Here is a 21,484-nt window from a genome sequence, read left to right as displayed (position 1 = left end):
TGCTTGCAAGGAGGTAACTGCTGCGAGGCAGAGGCCAAAGAGTGGGGGCCAGTGGGTGGGCGGGGCTACATTCGATGTATAAGACACACCTAAATTTTCACCCCCTTTCAGGGGGGAAAAAGGTGCGTCTTATACTCCAAAAAATACGGTATGTTAATTGAAATCCAAAATATCTGAAAAGCACCAGATAGCCTAACCCTAATCTAATGAAGATCCAGATTGTTGGGGGTAATGTGCTGATGCTGTAAACTGCTTAGAGAGCTGTAAAGCACTATGAAGTGGTATGTAAGTCTTAAGTGCTACTGCTACTGCTATTCTATGTTGGGATTGAACAAGGCTTCACTCCACTGTAGGAAGTGGAGCCTTAGAAGCACAGCCTGCTTCTAAGGCTGTGCGTACGCAGGCAAGAAATTACAAATAAAGATCAAATTAACCTAATAATACTATTGTAAAACATATTATTTGAAGATGAGTAAAAAAAAAAGGCTACAGGTATTGTGGAGAGCTTTTGCAGAGACAGACTAAAAGAAAATGGTTTAAAAGTCCTCAATAATGTCACCTGAAAGATAAAAGAAGCAAGAGAAACATGACCCTTCTCTACAGTCATTAAATGACCATTTAGTATTTAATCTGCACAGCAGAATGCACTTGGCTTTATAAACTTTTTAACATTCCTTCAAAGAGATGGAAAATACGATTTTTTTTGCAAAGGATGCAAAAATTAATTTAAAAAAGCCGTATGCATTTAATTCCACATGAACATTCCCTTTCTTCTCCCAGGCTGGAACTAAAAAACAACTAGGCAGGCACTCTGAGTAATTTCCATTTTTGCTGGATTCTGTGGCACAGAGGGACTTCAGCTTTCCCGGCTGTTCTGAGAGGTACAGAGATGTCTTCAGTGCTTATGTCAGCCCAGCTCTCTAGCCTGCCTAGAAAATACCCTATTTTCTATTTTGTAAATGGCTGACAGTTTATCCTTTAATAAAGAAACCTTTTGAGTTATGGCTAGTTACTGTACTGTAGCTTGGTTTTAGTCCAGCCTCAAGGAGTGAAAACATATTTTCTTTTTTTTTTTTTTATTGTAAACAAACATACACATATAGACATAAACGTTAAAACAAACTAGACATAAACTAACTATACAATGAAATCAAGTCACATAACTTGAACTTTGTAAGTAGAGTTACTTCGGTAATTGTATATCAATATATCTATATATATTATCTTTCATCTTGTATCAATGTTTATATAACGATATTTCCTTTTATTTCCTTATTTTTGTATCATTGGGTGGTAGTCTCTTATTTCGTGTCTTTTTTATCTAGCCATTTGTACCATTCTTGCCAAATTAAGTAAAAGTCTGTATCTTCTTTTCCTTGTATTTCTTTGGTCAATTTGTCCATTTCTGCACATTCCATAATTTTTTGTATTATTTTTTCTTCTGGTGGCGTGTTTTCCAATTTCCACATTTGTGCGAAAACGATTCTAGCTGCAGTTAGGATGTGTATTATCAAGTATTGTGTCTCTTTTTTATAGTCCTTTGTCAGTATACCTAATAGGTAAGTTTCCGGTCTGAGGGGTACTTTTTGGGCGGTAATTTCTTCCAGCTGACTTTGAATTGTTGTGAAAACATATTTTCAAAGAGGTTAATTAATTAGAGCCTAACTTCGAGAGTTTCCTTTAGAGCGGTGAGATGGGAGGAAAATGAATTTAATAAATAAATAAAAATAAAGTGCACAATATGAACAGGACTGATCCATACAATGGCTGGGATTATGGATCACAGTAGGCCAAGTTTTATTCCAAGTAGGGTTTACTGAAGAAGCCATTTCAGCCTATTCAGTCATAATGCTATGTCATAAAATATGATTTACAAATCACAGTGGCCGAGGCCACAGATTATCTGAGGCAAACCCAACCAAATGCTATTATAGCTCAGAATGATGCATGGACCTAGTCATCTGCTGTGTAAAACATGGTTGACTATTTAGCAAAATCTGCAAACTTAAGACATAGCAGTGGAAGTCTTCCTTCTTCTTTCCTCTTGTACCTCATTTTTTTAAAAAGAAGGTAAGAGTCTTGAAAGAAATAATTGCAATTCCCATCTTTTTCAACTTTACCAATCTTATAGTAATAAATGAATTATCTTAGATCATTTTTTTCCAAGTGTGTTCTCAGAGGCAAAAAATCAGGACCGCATTTGAGGTTCCAATTCAACAGTGGAATATTCTGAACTAATGGTTAGCGCTTGCTAGACGTTAGATAAGGGTCAATAGAATTCACAGTGGGTTGAATTTAGTATGTTTGTGGCTACGTATGGATTCTAGACTGATCTTTCTTTTGATCTTGCCTCCAGACTCTGCCACTTCTCCTACAGCCCTAGAGATATTCAGAAATGTTTCAGATACTTTGATTTCTGTGTTCTGTCTGCGTAAGTTTAAATTTTCTCACACAGAGGTCTAAGTACGCTCATCAAGTGAAAAACATCCCTGTTATATCCATATCTAGAGTTCACCTGTACTCCAAGAGGTGCACAACTCAATGTATATAATGCTCCCTCATATTGCAATTTTTTCTCCCACGCCAAGCTGTGAGGCTAGGATAACTTGTCCAATGAACATTCATAGCTGAAGATAAAATTGAACATGTCCCCCCCTCCCCAGGTCCATTATTTTAACTAGATATGTAGCACTCTCCAGGCATCTTTATCAAAACAATAACAAAATTAACATTAATATTTAAACTTGTATACGGTCCGATACTGAGGAGTAAAATGCTTTTCTGAAATTTTAGCAAGTTAACTTATGGCAGATCAGAAATAGCTTTTCCTACAATGCCTGGCTTCGGGATGTACATCTGCCAGATCAATGCTCTGTTTAAATTTGCAGCCTGACCCTAACAAGGCTGTCCACAGAGTGGACAAATGGGGGACAATGGCAAAACATGCATGATAATATTACCCCACAGATGCCAAGCTTTATATACTTACATCAGATTTCAAATGCAAATATGGCTCTGTGGCATTTTAGCAATAATATTGCTAAATTGCACTGGCACAATTATTGCAGTGTTTCCACTAGTTTGCTTCAGATGCCACTCCCTGTGTAAGTGTCTCAGCTTCATCTTTTTGTTAAAATGATTCCCTAAAGGAAGACTAAGCAAGAGGCAAATGAAGCAACTGGAGAAGAGTGTCAACAGCTGGAGATGGATGTAATGCACTCTTGAATCATCTGGGTTTATTGGCATTGTTTCAGTTGGACAGGCTCATGGGTTTATCCACAATGATGTAATCTCTATCATCCAACTTGGAATCTTTCTCTTCTTCCTTGCCCTTAATATCTAAGGGAAATGAATGTATGATTTCTTGCTGATACTGTGGATGATTAGTTGACTGCTCCACAATAACTGCCAGTGTTACATGTTTGCTCAGAGGAAGGATTCTGACTCTCCAGAAAGAATATGGAACAGTTGAGCATGACTGTGGTAGGCTTCAGGCCAGCTCACAGTAGTTCTTAATAAATTGAGTTATGAATCCATATCATTCCTGATGGAAGATTATAAGATCTTGCCATAGCCATATGGCAGAGAAGATGTATCTCCTCAGTTCTTTGCATTGCCTGGCAAATTGGCTTTTAGTTCTTCCTTGTCTTGCTCCTATTACTTCTTAGACTCATCCAAATCCCTGTCAACCTGAAGCAGAAAGAAAACATTTTCAATTAGCAAACTGGGATGAACATCAAGAAACAAAAAACATACTTGGTATGGAATTACCATTTTCCATTATACAAATCAGAAGGACAAGATGTGAGATTAGCCAACTGGATCTTGTTAACCTAGAATGCAGGGATGGATCTAAAGCAGAATAACCTTGGAAAGTCTTCTTTGAAAGCTTCTGGCTAAAAAGCACTTCTGCTGAAAATGAGCCAAGGAGATTGAGTCATTGCTTTGATTGATATTAATAGAGGTAAATACACATCCTTCCCCACTCTGTAGCTGGATGGAAGAGAAAGAGAGAGAGCAGAACCTTGACATGTCAAATAGTAGCAATAATAAAAGTAAAATTCCTTTAAAAATAGTCTCTGAGATGTTCAGAATAGAACATGATTGGGGGGCAGAGAGAAGTGATAATGGAACCAAGAACCACACCCCATTAGCTGCTTCTTGAAAAGACATTCCCATCTGGGTCTAGATGAAAGCCCCTGCTGTCCAACATTTAGCTTTCCAAAATGCCATTCAGAACCTCTAGAAATTGAGCCCAAGATGTATAATTAATTGGAGCAACAACAACAAAAAAAGATGTGTGTATACATCTTCGGAAGCAGGAGAAAGAAGGAAAAGAGGACATTTTATTTTATTTTTATTTATTTTATATCAGATTTATATACCACCCTTCTCCCTGAGGACTCAGGGAGGTGTACAGCCAAATAAAAACATAGACTACAAACATTAAAATACTATTAAAAAGATATATATAAATTTTGCCCCGTAGTTAAAAGACAATGACAAACCAATTAAAAACATTTAAAAGTGTTAAGCCAGCCCGGCTTGCTGAAAAAAGAAAGTTTTAAGGGCACGGCGGAAGGCACCGAGGTCTTGGATTCTCCTTATCTCTGGGGGCAGCTGGTTCCAGAGGGTAGGTGCCCCCACAGAGAAGGCCCTCTCCCTGGGGGTTACCAGCCTACATTGTTTGGCTGATGGCACCCCGAGGAAGCCCTCTCTGTGGGAGCACACAGGTCGATGGGAGGCTGTTGGTAGCAGCAGGCGGTCTCGAAGATATCTAGGTCCTATGCCATGGAGCGCTTTAAAGGTGATAACCAACACCTTGAAGCGCACCCGGAAGACTACTGGGAGCCAGTGCAGCTCATGCAGGAGAGGTGTTGTATGGGAACGCCATGCAGCTCCCGTAACTACCCGTGCGGCCGCATTCTGGACCAGTTGGAGTCTCTGGGTGCCCCTCAAGGGGAGCCCCATGTAGAGAGTGTTGCAGTAGTCCAGGCGAGAGGTGACGAGGGCATAATAAAGCATAATAAAGAGCATTGCATTGGAAATTATTTAAAACCTATTTGTGCTCAAGGGAAGTAAAGCATTAGTCTGGAGCAGGGGTGTCAAACTTGATTTAATTGAGGGCTGCATCAGGGTTGTGTTTGACCTCAGGGGGGCAGGGGTGTGTGGCCAGCTCAACATTACTTGTGTCGAGGGCACCTGTGGTAGCCCAAGTGCTCTGCCTACAAAAACTGAGCTCATGACCCTCCTGAGCTCTGTTTTCGCTGGCAGAGGCACCGTGGACCGGTCCTTCACTGTTCCCAGTGCGGCTCCGCAGGCCAGATCTAAACACCCCACAGACCGGATCGGCCCTGGGGCCTTGAGTTTGACACCCCTGGTCTGGAGGATAAAATCCATCCACAATAAGTTCTATAACAAAGCTTCTTTTAAATTGATCGGAGTCAAAATTAAATGAGGAATGTCTCACACAATCTGAGTTTTCTATGAGAATTCACATTTAGTTAGTTTAAAATTTTGTCTATTCAAGTCAATTTTCTCAGTGTAACTAGAGGGCACCAAATTGAAGATTGATCTCAACTAGAACTACGTATTACTATCCATATTTCTCTAAGTCAAGTCCACTTTCAATCATGGAAACCCAATCTACCTCACAGGACTGTTATGGGGGAAAGTAGGCAAAAAAAACCCTGTATATGTCTGTTTCAATTCTGGATGAAACTGTGTCACTCTTAAATAAGCTAACAATGCAAGTTGAAACAAAGCCAACATTTTTCTCATCTATATATATGTATATGTATATGTATATGTATTTCTCTTTAGCCAGGTTCTACCTATGTAAACCAAGATATTATGCAGCCCTAGTTCAGTGAAATCACAATTCACAATTCACTGAACTAGGGCTGCATAATATCTTGGTTTACGTAGGTAGAACCTGGCTAAAGAGAAATATACATAAAACCTATGAAAAAGAAAGAAAAACAAATTTTATACACACACACACACACACACACACACACACCGTATTTTTCGGCGTATAAGACGATTTTTTAACACATGAAAATCTTCTCAAAAGTCGGGGGTCGTCTTATACGCCGGGTGTCATTCTCCTGTAACCAGGCAGACTAGCCCGAAAGGCTCTGACGAGCCTTAAATGGCTCTGGCGATCCAAGCTCTGATGATCCCAGTTGAGTTGCCTGCTAATCAGGCAACGCAGCTGGGATCGCCAGAGCCATGTAAAAGGAAAAAAGTTTTTTTCTTTTACATGGCTCTGGCGATCCAAGCTCCGACGATCCCAGCTGAGTTGCCTGCTAATCAGGCAACTCAACATGGATCGCCAGAGCCATGTAAAAGGAAAAAACTTTTCCCCCTCCAGCTTGCTTACCTTAGCTGCTAGTCGCAACACTTGCCTTGCTTCGCTTGCCTGAATCCATTCCATCAGCAAGCCACTCCCTACCTGCAATCAAGCAGGCAGGGAGTTATGGACTTCAACTCCCAGAATTCCTCAGCCAGCAAAACAAAGCTGGCTGAGGAATTCTGGGAGTTGAAATCTACAAGTCTTAAAGTTGCCAAGGTTGGAGACCCCCGTTTTATTGGGTAGGTTTTTCCCCCCTTTGGGAGCTTTAAAAAAAATAGTTAATTGGGGTTTTTTTTAGTTGTTCTTTTTTAGACCTAGCCATTTAAAGTTTAGGAAGTTTTAAATTTAGTTTTCATATAAAAATAAAATAAAATAAAATAAAATAATATTTGTGCAGCTTTCTGAGATTTAGTGTGTTTCTGTAGTGTTTCACCCTAACTACACAAACACACAAAATCTCACAAAGCTGTATGTGGAATTTTGTGTGTGTGAAGTGTGAAAGTTGTTTTTGGGGGGCTTTTTGTGGCTGTGTGAGGTTCCTGCTTGTTGCAGGGGCCATTTTGTGTCTGGCACAGCTGCTTTTACATTGTGGGTGAGCCAGTTGTGTTGTGTTGTGTGTGTATAAAGTGTCAAAGTTGTTTTTTTGGGCTTTTTGTGGCTGTGTGAGGTTCCTGCTTGTTGCAGGGGTCATTTTGGGTCTAGCACAGCTGCTTTTACATTGTGGGTGAGCCAGTTGATGTTTTTTAATTTTTATTTGGTGTGTGTTGGAAGAGGGGTAGTCTTATACGGCGAGTATAGCCCAAACCCTATATTTTAACAAGAAAAGTCGGGGGTCGTCTTATACACCCAGTCGTCTTATACGCCGGAAAATATGGTATATATCAAACAGATTTGTATTATATATGCTTGCAGTATTTTTGGCATGCATAAAGTTAGCATTGTATTCAGAGCACCGCTATTCTTTGAAACGGTTTCTGTGGTTGCAGGTTACCGGGTTTTATGTGCATATGTGTACATTTAGTATTTGTACTTATTGTTGAGGTAAGTTGTAAGGGAAAGCAGTTCTCCTTCCGCTAGATAATTCCGAATCTGTAACTCAAACTAATCCCCAAACAAGTGTAAATTTTCCATTTCCTTATTTTATACGACATAGTCCTCCTACTGATATGAATCATAACAGTTGGACTTCCAAATGGAAACATGGCACAACAGGACCTCTCCATAAACAGCAGGGATGATGCAGAACGACATCAGGGTGATATGCCTGAGCTAACAGAGCTCCTCTGGAACAGGAGAAGTCATTGAGGTTGTCCACATGAGCTCCGAGGAAGCAGTTTCTTACAAGGAAGCCCAGAGGGTCTGGAGTTATCCTATGGGTGACCTATGAATAGAGCGCCAGGAGCTATGGAAGAAAACATTATGTCCATAGCCTCATGCAAAGGTTATTTTAAAGGGCACTTGAGTATGCCAGATCCACTTTCTAATGTAGGATTAAATGGAGCAAATTTAGAATGTAAAGAGACCTTCAGAGTAGCAGTAGCACTTAATGGTACCTGGGTGATTATACTTTTGATTCAGGAAAGATTAAAGTAAAAAAAGAAGGAACCAGTTACAAAGATTTGAAAAGAATTAAATGCAAAAGGTTATTGGGATTTTGGAGTAAGAAAGTTAAAACATGGACTAAAGAGACAGTTCAATTTGGAATAGTGCCTTATTTAAAGTATTTTTTTCAAATTAAAGGAAGAGATAATATAGTTCCGTGGGAAAGAAAAATGACTAACTTTATTAGGGAAGTTGATTGGCTGACTGTGTTAAACAAAGAGATAAGTAGGAAAAGAAGGGAGATGTGAAGATCCGAGAAGTTCATGTGCTTACAGAAGCATGGAATACTGAAAGGGACTAAAGTGCTATGGACATTAAAAAAACCCTATTTTATTTTTTTAAATGCCCAATTATGGATTACAAAATTAAAACAAAGAAAAATGTTTATTATGAAAGGGAGTAAAAGTTATAAAAGGGAGGAGAGGACTGTTGAACCATTCTGGAAGAATATATTTGTTTATAATGGATACATTCATAGAAGAGGGGACTATTTTACTGGCCAACAAGATTATTATCTGTGTATAAAATGAAGATAAATTGAAGAACCCACAACAGAAGTTAAAATAACAAGTACTTTTGCAGAGTATTAAATCTTTTATGGACTTTTTACTGAAAATGGGAAGAGCTAAAGTGATGGTTTTTAGATTGGATGATTGAAAAGGTATTAAATAAGGGAGCATCACAACACAAACATAGTACAGTACAGTATAACTTGTGTTGTGATAGCAAAACACCACATACACTGCATCGTTTTTGTCATCATGGCTAGTAACAAATACCCCAGATTGTACCACCCAGCCATCATCTTTCACAGGCAGTTGTGACTGTCAGCAAATGATGCAAAATGACTCAATCAGTGATGTACTCAACATTCTCCCAGATCCAGCAAAAGAGACTGTCACTTTTCATTTTTTGCGGGGGGGGGGGGGAGTGGGGTATTCTTCCTGGGGACAGAAAATTCATACTGGCAAGATCACAGTTGGTGCCACCATGGGCAGAGGGATGAATTTATCCCTATCCTTCTGATACTTTTTCTATACGTGGTCTCTCCTGTGTGGCTGCAGAGAGCAAGAACTGAGACCATGCCTGGAAAAATCCTGTTTTTATGAGCTTTCTGGAACTTTATCTCTAGTACAGTTGTTGGAAGGAACTGCTAACCATCTGGTAAATATTTATATGGCATGATACAGTTAAACTCCAAACAAGGCTAGGTCTGTTTAGGGCTAAATCTAATCCCTTCTGGTTGACTGACTAGGTCAACAGAATTGTTCTAATTCTACAAAATTAGACAGTGAGGCAACTACTCTTGTTCTTCTTGAATCAAGAACAGCTGTCCTAATCACTCCTTCCTAAGCACTCCTCCTCCACTGTTGCCGTTTCATGTACAAGACTCTTGCCGTGGTTGGTCTAGGGCAGGGGTGGGCACATGTGGCTCTTTTATAACCTGTGGACTTCAACGCCCAGAATTCTTGAGACAGCCAAGCTGGTCTAGGGCTGTCAAGTCTCCCTTCGTCTGCTCCTCCCACTGTGTATCACAAAGACTACTACTGTGATAAACTCATGACTTACTGTGAGCAGTTAGAGAGACACGTTATAGGTCTTGAAGGTTGCGCTTGGATGCATTGTTCTTGTCTGTTAATGCTACAATAAACAGTGGCATACCATGTGCCTTCCCCATATAGCCAAAATTAACTCAATTTTTTTTAAATTTGTTTTTTTATAATAGTTTGATCCCACTCCAAGCCAAATAGAGCCAGGACATCAAATGTTAAATCTGAAACAAATATAAAGCAAACTCAAACTATAAGTGAACAATAGAATCATACAATGGACAACTGTATAATATATTAAGCAGGATCTATGGCTGACATCCCAACTATTTTGGGCCAAAGACTCAATGGACCAAAACAGATTCTACTTGCTTAGCGAAATCTTCCCTTATACTCAGGACTCAGAATGGGGGTGGGTGGGAATAGTCTGAGTCTCCTTGTGATGTTCTTCCTCTATTCTGGACTTTTTCTTTTGCACCTGGTGTTTCTCTAATGGTCCTTGATTCCTTCTCCAAGATCATCTACACCAAGCTACTGCATCTGGACCAGATGCAGCTTTTAAATCACATTCAAAGGCATCCCCATCTCACATGCATTAAAGTACTCTAGCCATATAGAGAACAGGATGCATGTTACTGTCACCATTGCATCCTGGTCCAGGGAGATTTATAACTGGTGCACCAGCCAAATCTAGGCACAGCTGCTATGCTCTCAACCAGAGCTCCCACCAGCTGTTTAAGCAGGAGCCAAGAGCTCAGGAGGACTCCCAAAATGTCCTGTTCAGAGCTGTGGAATTTCAATGGCTCATTAAAAGTAATTTAATATTAGAGATCTAACTATTGCTTCTCTGTCCAAAATTCTGATTATCAATGTAAGAACTTGGGGAAGTAGCCAAAGGTCAGAATACTGTAGCATCATAATCCTACAATACGGTACTCTCATATTGACTGAATGTTAGTCAAGGGAGGGAAAGTGATCCTCGATTTTATTTTGAGGTGGCTCTAAAAGCAAGATGTGAAATATTATTGAACTACTTTGAAAGCATTATTACTAGGTGAACAAATTCAATATGTATAAAACAGTAGTAGGTTTCAAAACCCGTTGCTACCGGTTCGCTCGTGAGCGCGCATGCAGGATGCTTCTGCGCATGCACAGAAGCGTCCAAGCGGGTGGGCGGAGCCTCCTGCCATCGCTACCGGTTCGCCCGATCTGGGGCAAACCGGTAGCAACCCACCACTGGTGTAAAAGTAATCAATTGCTCAGAAAAGTATGCATTTTTTGTTCATTCTCAAGAGTATTTTTCCCAAGTTGTTTTATTGCATTATAAAATGCAAATAATACATTATAGAATACAGATATTAATTGAGTAGTGGCACTTATTTAATAGAAATTGGAAACTGCTGATTTAAATAAGTTAAATCTTTGAAGAAAAAAGTTTATATCAATGTTTATATTGTACTATAATGTTTATATTATTTTTTAAGATGTTAATGAACACAAGGTTGTTTAAGTTCTACAGTTAATGCTAGGTATGACACAAATTAAATACCTTTAAAACCAAACCAAGGGGCCATCTCATCAAATGAAGGAGAAACTGTTATATCCTAATCAAACAATAATTCAATATGTTCCCACCTCTAAAAGTAAAAAAAATAAGTTGAGATTAGGACAAACAAAAAATAATTTTGATAAGAAAGTAGATTAAAACATTAAAATAAACTAATTGAAAAATATGTATATATTTATGAAAAGCAAGAAACTAGCCAGAGAGATGACTGTACCTTTAAATGAAAGAAATAAAGTTAATAAAGGAATAGAAAAAATGAAGAGGAGGTGAGCCAATTTTAAAAAATCTTTGTTTGAGTGTGTTTATTTGAATATCATATCTTTAGGTGTGTAACCAGAGCGTCTTTGAACAGGAGATATATCCTGATTCTTCCTTCAAGAATGTGAAGCTAATAAATTGTTTGCTGTTTGGTTAGCTAAGCTTAGCATTATATATAATCATTCTGACTTCAGGCATCAGAAAAAGCCAAAAAATTAAGACAGGATTTGATTTACTTTGTTCATGGATTTGCTCTTTGGTTTCTTCTAGGCAGATGATAGCAATTAGCATATCAAACTAAGCTTGGACATGCTCAGCTTGTTTGGTATTATGGCTTAAGGCCATCAGTACGGCCTGATCTTTATTTTCTACACACAATTCATGTAACATGTAATATTTTATTATCAAGTCAAATTGAAGCTCCATTGGATGCTGCATTCTTCCCCATAATTTAAGAATTGAATGAACTGCTTTACATTCATTGATCTCTTTTGATCTGACCATCATCAAGTAGGTAATGAAGTCACTACTACTTCCAGGATGAAATGGCAGAAAATGGGCTATTTAACTTATGATTGTTCAATATATATCAGGGTGGAAGAGAAGAAGCACTTATGGACATCAAGCAATCATATGTCATAGATCAGCTTTGTTCTCCTCTTCAATTTTAGACTGGCATCTTTCAAGCTTCATCTGGAGCTGCCAACATTGGGTTTACTCTACTTTGAGACTCTCCTACGGAACCATCCCATCCCCCCCCCTTGCCAGTCCGCAAAGCAGAAAGTTGGGGAACTCTGCTGTATGGAGTTGGTTAATCAGGCTGTGAGGGAGTGACTGTCCCTGTATCATCCAATGGGTTATTAGAAACATGCTAACTGAGACAGCAGAGAAGACAATGAAAGATTAGGAGAACAAGAAAGTCTACAGAGTTTATTAGGTGGTTATTGTAGGAGAAGAACCATGTTAATTTATACCGGCAAAAAATGGTACCATCTTTTCAGACTACAAAATTTTGTTGAAGGGCACAGACTTTCATGAGCTATAGCTGATGGAGTCTGCATCTGAAGTGAGCTGTAGCTGTAGCTTGTACCTTCTAATAAAATTTGTCAGTGTGATCACTGTATCCATGTAACAATGATGAATTGCACCAAGGGAAATTGAGTTAAGGCTTGCAAAAAAAAAATGTGCCTGCCACCTTCAGTGATGCCCTTCACTTTTTAAAGCTATTGGGGTTTTTTTCCTTCCTTTTGATTGTGACTTGGTTATAATGGCTGCAAAGATTTGATATGATCTCTATTGAATAATTTTTATCATCATGAATTCTGACTTGAGTTTCCTGTGTGAATACAGGTTATTCAACGTCTGCCACAGATTAAAGCTGAAAAATCCTAATGAGAGATTTTTCTGACCAATGTTACATTACATACAGGAATATGTGTAAGAGATGACCAGGCTGAGTCTGAGGGTTCACTTCAGGGGTGAAATCCAGCAGGTTCTGACAGGTTCTAGAGAACCAGTAGCGGAAATTTTGAGTAGTTCAGAGAACCGGCAAATACCACCTCTGGCTGGTCCCAGAATAGGGTGGGAATGGGGATTTTGCAGTATCCTTCCCCTGGAGTGGAATGGAAATAGAGATTTTGCAGTATCCTTCCCCTGCCACGCCCATCAAGCCACACCATGCCCACCAAGCCACGCCCACAGAACTGGTAGTAAAAAAAAAGTTTGAATTTCACCACTGGTTCACTTGTACGCATTTGAACAGCCTTCGTTCCTGTTTTCTTGCACCTGACAATATGTGTAATAAAATCTTGACTAACATATTTTTAGCTTGGAAAGATGCTTTGTTGAGAACCTATTGACAAACAGAGGAAGATAATAGTGAATGACAGGGGAGGGCTTTTCGAGCAGAAAACGTAGAGATGATGTTTGTTTCTCTTTCCATCACTTTAAGATTGTATTAACTTGAATGAGTGGGTTTTTATGTGTAAGGCCTCCTGCTGAATTACTTTTGAAGGGTGCATTGCCCGCCCAGACTGTTCTTCAAAAAAAGCACAACCAATTCTATATTTAATGTGACTGTGTACAGATAGAATTACTTGGAGGTTTTGAGTGGGTTAGTGTCTGATCGAGTTAGATATATTGTATAAACAAGGAAAAAACCTTTTGCCGAGCCAAGTCTCAAATCTTTGACCTAAGGTCTAGGAGAGAGAGCCGTTATTACATGCAGACTGGATTCACACATTGCACCAAGCCATAATATAATGCTTACTTTTAGTTTATCACATTGCATGAAACCAATCATTCTGGTTTATAAATCATGTTTATAGCTTGGCAAATGAACTATAATAAAAGAAATGAAACAAATGGCTTAGTGATTATGTGACTCCAACCATTGTGATAAATGCTCACGCGTCTCATTAACCGGAGTTTGCTTAAAGATGGTATAGATACAACCTAAGTCCTTATGACCCAGTTTCACACAACAACTAGACACAAAGCTTAGAAACAAGTATCCCATGCCGTGCCTTAGCACGTGGTCCTCAACGGATAATACTAACTATGATTCTATTTCCAGCAGAAAACAGTATCGCTGAGACATTTTTGTAATATTCCTATTTACAGATAATCCTCAATTTACAACCACAAATTTCTATTGCTAATCAAGTTGATTGTTAAGTGGGTTGTGCCCTATTTTACCTTTTTTTGGGGGCTACAGTTGTTAAGTGAATCACTGCAGTTGTTAAGTGAACCGCATGGTCACTACCTTAATCCAGTTTCCCCCGTTGACTATGCCTATCAGAAACCAGCTGGGAAAGATGCAAATGGCAATCACTTGTTCCTGGGATGCCGCAACTATCATAAATACATGCCGGTTGTCAAATGCCTGAATTTTGATTGCATGACTATGAGGAGGATGCTGTAATGGTTGCAAATGTGAGGGTTAGGGCTGTGGTGAAATGTAAAATTTGTTACTACTGGTTCTGTGGATATGGCTTAGTGGGGGGGGTTAATATGAGAGTGGGCATGGCCAACTTTTTTTTTTTAACTTTTAAAACCATTTTTTCTTCAATCTTTTCTGCTGAAGAGGTTGTAGAAAAAATGCTTTTAAAAGCCTCTGGTGATCCCAGCTGAGCCGCGTGATCATCAGAGGCTTTTTTTTTAACTTTTAAAAGCATTTTTTCGGCCAGAGGTTTTAGAAAAAATGCTTTTAAAAATTAAAAAAAAGCCTCTGATGATTGCGCAGCTCAGCTGGGCAATTGGGGGGGGGCAGGGATTTTTGCTATCGGTTCTCCGAACCACCCGCCTCCATCGCTACAGGATTGAGCGACCCGGTCCAAACCAGGAGCATTTCACCCCTGGGTTAGGGTTAGGGTCATAACTCACTTTTTTCGGTGCCATTATAACTTTGAATAGTCATTAAACTAATTGTTGTAAGTCAAGAACTGCATTTATAAATAGAACACAAGGCAAACAATATAACCCTCCTACAAAGAAGAGGTAAATCCAGTAGCCCCACCCCCCCATTAGAAACCCGTGTTTCTAATCTTGTGCCCTTCTGGATCTTCCCAAAATAATCAATCTCTTTAACACAGAAATTGCAGCTCATGACCTGCTTCCTCCCTCCCCCTCCCCATGCTTCTTTAGGCAAGGGAGTGGGAAAAGTAAAATTTTCTCTTGGGTGGGGGATGAGGGAGGTATAGATGATTATAATCTTTTACTTGTAATTTCCCAGGAGGAGCAGTGGGACTGTCAGTCATAGCTTGTCCACTGAGCATTGGGAATATTAACCAGATTTTAAGAACTCTTCAGCACTCGTCTCAAGACTCTTCATGATCTGTATATTGTGATAGGACAGGAACGCTAAGCTTTCAAGTGGGCGGGGGGGAGTCCCCTCCAGGAGCATACAACTCAAAAGCAAAAGCCAGAGTATGGTAAATATACTGCTCAAAAAAATAAAGGGAACACAAGCAGAAGACATCCGAGATCTGAAAGAATGAAATAGCCTTATTAAATATTTGGTTCTTTACACACAGCAGTTTATACACTGTTCAAACAACTAAAGGGAACACAAAACTACTGAATGTAACGAACAAAGTATTTAATAAGGCTATTTCATTCATTCAGATCTCGGATGTCTTCTGCTTGTGTTCCCTTTATTTTTTTGAGCAGTGTATTTGATAGAACCTCAAGGGGGAAATTCCAACTACATTCTTTAATGTCTCATAGGTATGTTTAACAGTACACATTTATAAATTGCAAAACCTGTTAAGAATGGACAAGGTTGGCATTTTTTTTTTTTTTTACTTTCTCAAAGGAGGCAGAGGGAACTGGAGCATTATTACCATCACATATACAGTATCTTAATATAAACTCCCTTCAAAGAGGAAGGGCTTGAAATAAATTTACAGGGAATTCCCTGACAATCTGTAGTGCAGATTGATAAATTATACTTAACAAAACCCAGCTGCCTTTCGAATGGAACTGCATTGCAAAAACAAGTTCTTCTTGGTGTTAATCCATGACTATTCCAAGATGATTTGCAGTTATGGCAATGGGGAAAAAAGATGATAGGATAGCATAGAACCAGATAAATGTACAATCCCTTTGGTGTCCAAAATAAAACACTGCACATACCAAGTTCACACATTGTACAAAGCAACTTGAAGATGTGAAGACTTTAATTTCCAGAATTTCCCTGCTGGTTGGGGACTTTGGGAGTTGAAGTCCACCCATTTTAAAGTTCCTAAGATTGAGAAACACTAATCTAGGGCATAATATTAAGTATTATTATTAAGTCACAATTAGTCATGCATTTATGCACAAAAGTGATGTTCTTCTCAAGTAAGCTGTGCCTAAGCATTCTTAACCTGGTTTTCTTTTTCACGTCTCAATGCATAAAATACTCCAAAATAGTTTTACTGACAATTAAATCTTGGGGGTTGGGCTAGCATTATAACAGAAAGAGAGGTTTATAGTGTGACCTGGTTGCTTGAATCTAGTTTTCCTCCTGCAGTGCCAGCATGTATCATTCACTGGTGTTAACACTAAGCATTTATTTACTGGTGAAGCAAGCCAGAAGAATGTTTCTAACTCGAAGTAAAATAATTGGAATGCCGTTATGACAAACCAGATTTACTACTGTACTTGGTTCTTCTAGTAGTGAGCTGCTTATCAGCTAACTGATAAAATAGATACCTTTTCAGCTTAAGAAAGCTCATGAACTTGAGGGGAAGTTTTAAAATATTCAGCAGAAAATTTCAACATCCTGATTAGTAGATCCATATTAATTGTGTGGCTTGATTCCCAGTAACTCTCACCCCCACTACCACATGACTCAGAGGATAGATTTACGGGCCTCAGGAGGCCAAGGCCCTCAAGTATGAAAACAAGTCATTTTGGGGGCCGAAGTGAAAACACTCACCAATCACACCTTGAGAACCAGCATAACTTAGTGGTTAAGGAGCTGGAAGAAGCGTGGAGAAAATAGGTTCAAACCCAATCTTCTGTATGAAATCTGCTGGGCTAACTTTCAATCCAATCTATCTCAGAGTTGTTGGGAGGAAAGTACTATATGCAGCTTGAAGGAAAGGCAAAATATAAAGCAAGCAATCAAACATAAGCATTTTTTTCAGTTGGTTCTCAAATGGAAATAAGGACCAAATTTGGTGTGTGGAGAGAAGCTTGCAAAAAGAAAAAAAAAAAGTCCAAATCAAGTTTGATAATGGGCTGCAGAAAAAAAATCCAGGGGAAAAAATCCCTAAAATATTTCTATGGGAAAGGCAATTGGGAGCAATCAACTATTCTGTTCTTGAGACCCTGCCACATGACCAGTGGCACTGCTAAAAATTGGAGAAAAATTCCAGCCACTCCCATGCATCAAAATGAGGGAAGCAATTGGGCAAAGTTAGAAAAAGTTAATGGCTTCTCTTATTTTAAGTTCCCTTTTCTTTTCCTCACCTGTCACATGGTTTAGAGTGGAATTATTTTTAAGGTATTGAAAAGAATTCCAGCAGCTTTCGCTACCCTTGTTCCATTTATTTCCAATTCTGGGCCAATTTATTTGAAGCTGCTGAAAAATGCAATTCACCTTTGATTTGCTGTGGTTCTGATGACTTTGTAGGAAGATGGTCCATTGGTGAGAACTCTTGCCTCATTTTAACTTTGAGGTTCAATATTCCTGTTCCTGCAGCTTGTTTTTTCCTATATGCATTATTGTATTTAAAACTTCTCCCCTCCGGCACAGCTACAGTAGCAACCCGCAATCATGGTTCCAGCTTTCGGGGAAAAGTGTCTGGCTGAAAAACAGAACACAGTGCAATGCTACTATATCAACCTTTCCTTTTAAACGCAACAAAAGAATTTTGGCCAAAAGGCTAGGAAATCTTTGGAGGGTTGTAATAGTTTGATCTTATTTTCTCCTCATATTTTTGCCCATTATGGCAACCTCAAGATTTTCTTGCAAAACAAGAAATGCAAATGAATATATAACCTGCAAGATTTTCTTGCAAAGCAGTAAATACACAAGAACGTATATACTGAAAAACATGAATGGGAGATACTAGCGATTTATTTTTGTGTAGTGGGGTAGGGTGATTATATCAGAAGATCCAGGATATTCAGGTGGTGAAATTTTTCATTTTGCTGCTTTTTCAGTTACAGTATTGATGGTCTCCTGGGGAGCCTTGTGTTTTCTCTGGGTTATGAAGAATTGTAGCTCAGGCTAAAATATTTTCTAAAGGACTGGGGGGCTGGAAACACCGGGAGGTTTGTAAGTGGCTTTTGTCTGTGTTTTTCCAATTGTGAGATTTTTCCCTCCATTCTACATGGTGTCTACTAACAACACTCCCACGCGGCAGGGCCTGTATTCTGTAGCACAAAGAGTGCATTTTCTCCCCATCTTCCAAATCTCACTCTGATTATAAGATTAAATCTAAGCAGCAAGAAGTAACTGCGGTAAAAGCAAACAGACCGAGCAGGCAGAAAGCATTACTAAGCCACTTACAACTCTTGTGTCGGGGCTCTGCTTTCAGGAGCAACCACGGAGCGATTCAGATTATTTTTGTTATCTGCAGACCGATCTGCCTTCAAAGCAAGCTGGCCGGGGTCCTTACCTCGGCCCGGAGAAACTCCGCGTAAGCAGAGCCTGCTCCATTCTAACCCTGCACTCCTCTTGATCTGCGCACCAAAAAGCCTTCTCAGCTGGCAGCCCTTCCCATTGGCTCAGGGATTCTAGGAACTGTCCAATAAGCTGATAGATTTCTTATTGTTTCTTTAGTAAGTCTCTTTAGGGACTCGGTTAACCCTTTTCAGGCGTTTGGATTGGCCGGCTGCTAAGGGAGTTCACCTCTTCCTTTCTGTTTTCTCTGGTTCCCTCTGGCCTTTCCTCGCCCAGTTGCTGCTGTCTTTTTTACTCCTCTCGGGGCTGTTTCTTTTGGATTCTCACAGCAATTTTCACCCTATACTGTCTAGACATAAATAAATTCAAAGCAGCTCCTCCGTTCAGTACACACAGAAACGAGAATAAAACCTTTCCCAGGTCGTTTTTAATGCTAACAAAAGTTATGTTCTCCTCCCGCCCCCCTTTTGAATGTAAAATTCATGTTTCCCGGATATAATCCTCCTAGCATAAGAAGTCTCTGTTCTCTATTCCTAGCCAAGGTGGGGATTCTCACATTTGCATTTCTGTTCCAGATTAATTTCCAGATTAATTTCTGTTCCAGATTAATCTCTTCCAGATTAATTTATAAATTTACTAATTTATAAATTATGCTTCCAGGCATGGCTTTTATTGGAGGATTCAAGCACTTTCAGCTTCTACTTTTGTCAGCCAGTTCTGCTCTTTCTCTTAGCAGTTTTGGAGACAATGAATTGTAAACTGTTCAGGACAAGAGCTTGGATTTGCTTCTCTTCTTTCCCCCCCCCCAAAAGGCCACAGACCCCAAATAAAAAACGTGGTAAATGAACATTTCATTAGAAAACAAAAAATTGACTGAATAGAGTTTGAGATACTTTTTAAGAATTATCTTCAGCCAGTAAGATTTAATAACCTATATGGGAATGGGCTATTAAGAGATTTTGATGGTCTGCAATACAATATTTAAACCCCTATTCAGTCAGCCTTTTTTTCTAATAAAATGTTCATTTACCACATTTATTGTAGATCACACCATTCTGTTTTTGAGCTTTTATTATTTATATTTGGTATAAGGAATCATGCATTTGAAAGGCAGGCTGGGTATGCATTTTAAAAATATTCGCGCTGTATGCCTTTATTCAATAGGATGAGTCTTCTGTCTTACAAATTTTCTCAACAGTCCATCTGCATGACCCTTATGTCTTTGGCTATCAGAGAAACTCTAATAATCAAAGCTATTTGTACTTGTAATTTATCTCTAAGGTCTGTCACTCAATCTTTCAATGAAAAACTGATGACTTGGGCTTGATGGTACTGCAATTCAGCATGTTTTCCAGGAGTATCTGCTTATATTGGGATAGGGCAGTGGTGAAATCTGAACCGGTTTACTACTGGTTCTCTGGCTGCGCATGTGTGCCGTGTGCCAAATGCGCACTGTGCTTATGTATGCGCAGTGCGCATCATGCATCAAATGTGAGGTGCACGCACGCACGCAGTGCACACCAAAAGGAGGCATGGGGTAAGTAGAACAGCGCATGGGGGGGGTTATCAGTTGTGGCACGCAATCTTTTTTTTTTAACTTTTAAAAACATTTTTTCGGCCAAATAGGTTGTTAAAAAAATGCTTTTAAAAGGTAAAAAAAAGGCTCTGACGATCGGCAGCTCAGCTGTGATCGTCAGAGCCTCTTTTTTTTACTTTTAAAAGCAAAAAAGCAAAACCTGCACATGCACAGAGGGTACAAAACACATTACTCCCTGGTTAAAACCAGGAAGTAACGACAACCAGGCGGGTGGGCTGAGCCTCGCGCCACAATCGCTACCGCTTCTCCGAACCACCCGTCACAATCGCTACTGGATCAGGCAATTCGGTCTGAACCGGGAGCATTTCACCCCAGGGATAGGGCTGATAAATCCCAAAATGGTGAAGTAAATCTATACCTCAAGTAGAATGTAGCATAAAGACAAAATTAAGAAAGCCGCTTCCTCAGATCTTGTGATTGAAATGCCCACTTTTACTAAGTTTTGCCCTCTGGGTTCAGATTGTATGGCCATCAAGAGGAAGAAAAGGTAACTGAACAGGTAACTTGTGGATATTGATTTGTCATAGCAAAAAAGCAAAGCAAAGGATTGTTGTCTTCCTCAGATAGGAGTCTGGGCAAGTACCCAATCCTTCAAACTGGGAATGTTGCAGCTCTCAGAATATTTCCCTTTTTGTTTTGTTTTGTGCCAATGATCCCCTCTGTAGGACATGTGGGATTCAGCATTAGATTTTGCATAACCCGAATCTGGTAAAGATCTTTTGCTGAGAAATGATTTACAGTAAAACAAATGGTGAGCCCTCCTTGTGGCTTTTGCAAAAGAATGAAGAATGTGGCTAATTTACATATCATCTACCACTGCTGGTTCTCAAAAACTTTTAACACATAGGAAAATAATATTTCTCAGTGCTGTCTGGGAAGTGTATTTCTTTTTCTCTATTGGTTTTGATTATGTAAAAATGCCCCCTTTCCCACTCATTGTTCTTACTGCTGGCAGAAAACTTGGAATGTTAGCCGAGAGTCTTTAGACACTCAAGGATTCCAGAATTCAAGGAACTGGACAGAATTTTTTTTAATAACTATTCTCTTATACAACTTCCTTGCAAAAGTGATATGAAAGAAGACACTGAACTATAGGGCTTCCTCTGGTAGATCTGCAGAGAATTTTAAAGGGGACACAGTATAACCGATATTATTGGATCCTTTTGATAAAACCCATGTGCTTTGGGATAATACTGAATCTAGAGCTTTATTTCTGGATAACCACTAAAGAGTGAGAATGAGATGCGTAAAATTCTACCTCTATATTGCCATCAAATGGTCATCCAGATTTTTTAAGTCCAGAAATATGGGTCAGGTAAAGTTGGAATAGGGTGTTTAAGCTGCAGAGTCCAAATGTTGCTTCAGGTGGAAATCCAAATTAAAATATCCTAGATTGGCAGCTAATCTCTGTTTAAACCAAATGAAGGGGAGCCAG

The 21,484-nt window shown here is 39.3% G+C and overlaps 1 protein-coding gene and 1 long non-coding RNA gene across 3 annotated transcripts in view; one reads left to right on the top strand and one right to left on the bottom strand.

Moving 5' to 3' along the window:
• Positions 1-21,484, top strand: part of CREB3L1 (cAMP responsive element binding protein 3 like 1) — a 105,453-nt gene that overhangs the window by 13,775 nt on the left and 70,194 nt on the right. The gene's annotated exons all lie outside the window — the stretch shown is intronic.
• Positions 1,695-20,380, bottom strand: LOC117665513 (uncharacterized). Of its 2 annotated transcripts, none has more exons than XR_004591382.3 (3): positions 18,339-20,380; positions 17,424-17,631; positions 1,695-3,690 (listed from the first exon to the last, which is right to left on the bottom strand). It is a non-coding gene; the product is annotated as an uncharacterized LOC117665513 (long non-coding RNA). The 2 variants fall into 2 exon arrangements; XR_015729496.1 differs by having other exon boundaries at positions 18,448-20,380.

This window comes from Pantherophis guttatus, chromosome 1, assembly GCF_059756535.1.
Source record: "Pantherophis guttatus breed Tessera chromosome 1, ASM5975653v1, whole genome shotgun sequence".
Classification (NCBI taxonomy): domain Eukaryota; kingdom Metazoa; phylum Chordata; class Lepidosauria; order Squamata; family Colubridae; genus Pantherophis; species Pantherophis guttatus.
Note: the sequence above shows the minus strand (reverse complement) of the source record. Positions and strands in the feature narration are given on the sequence as shown.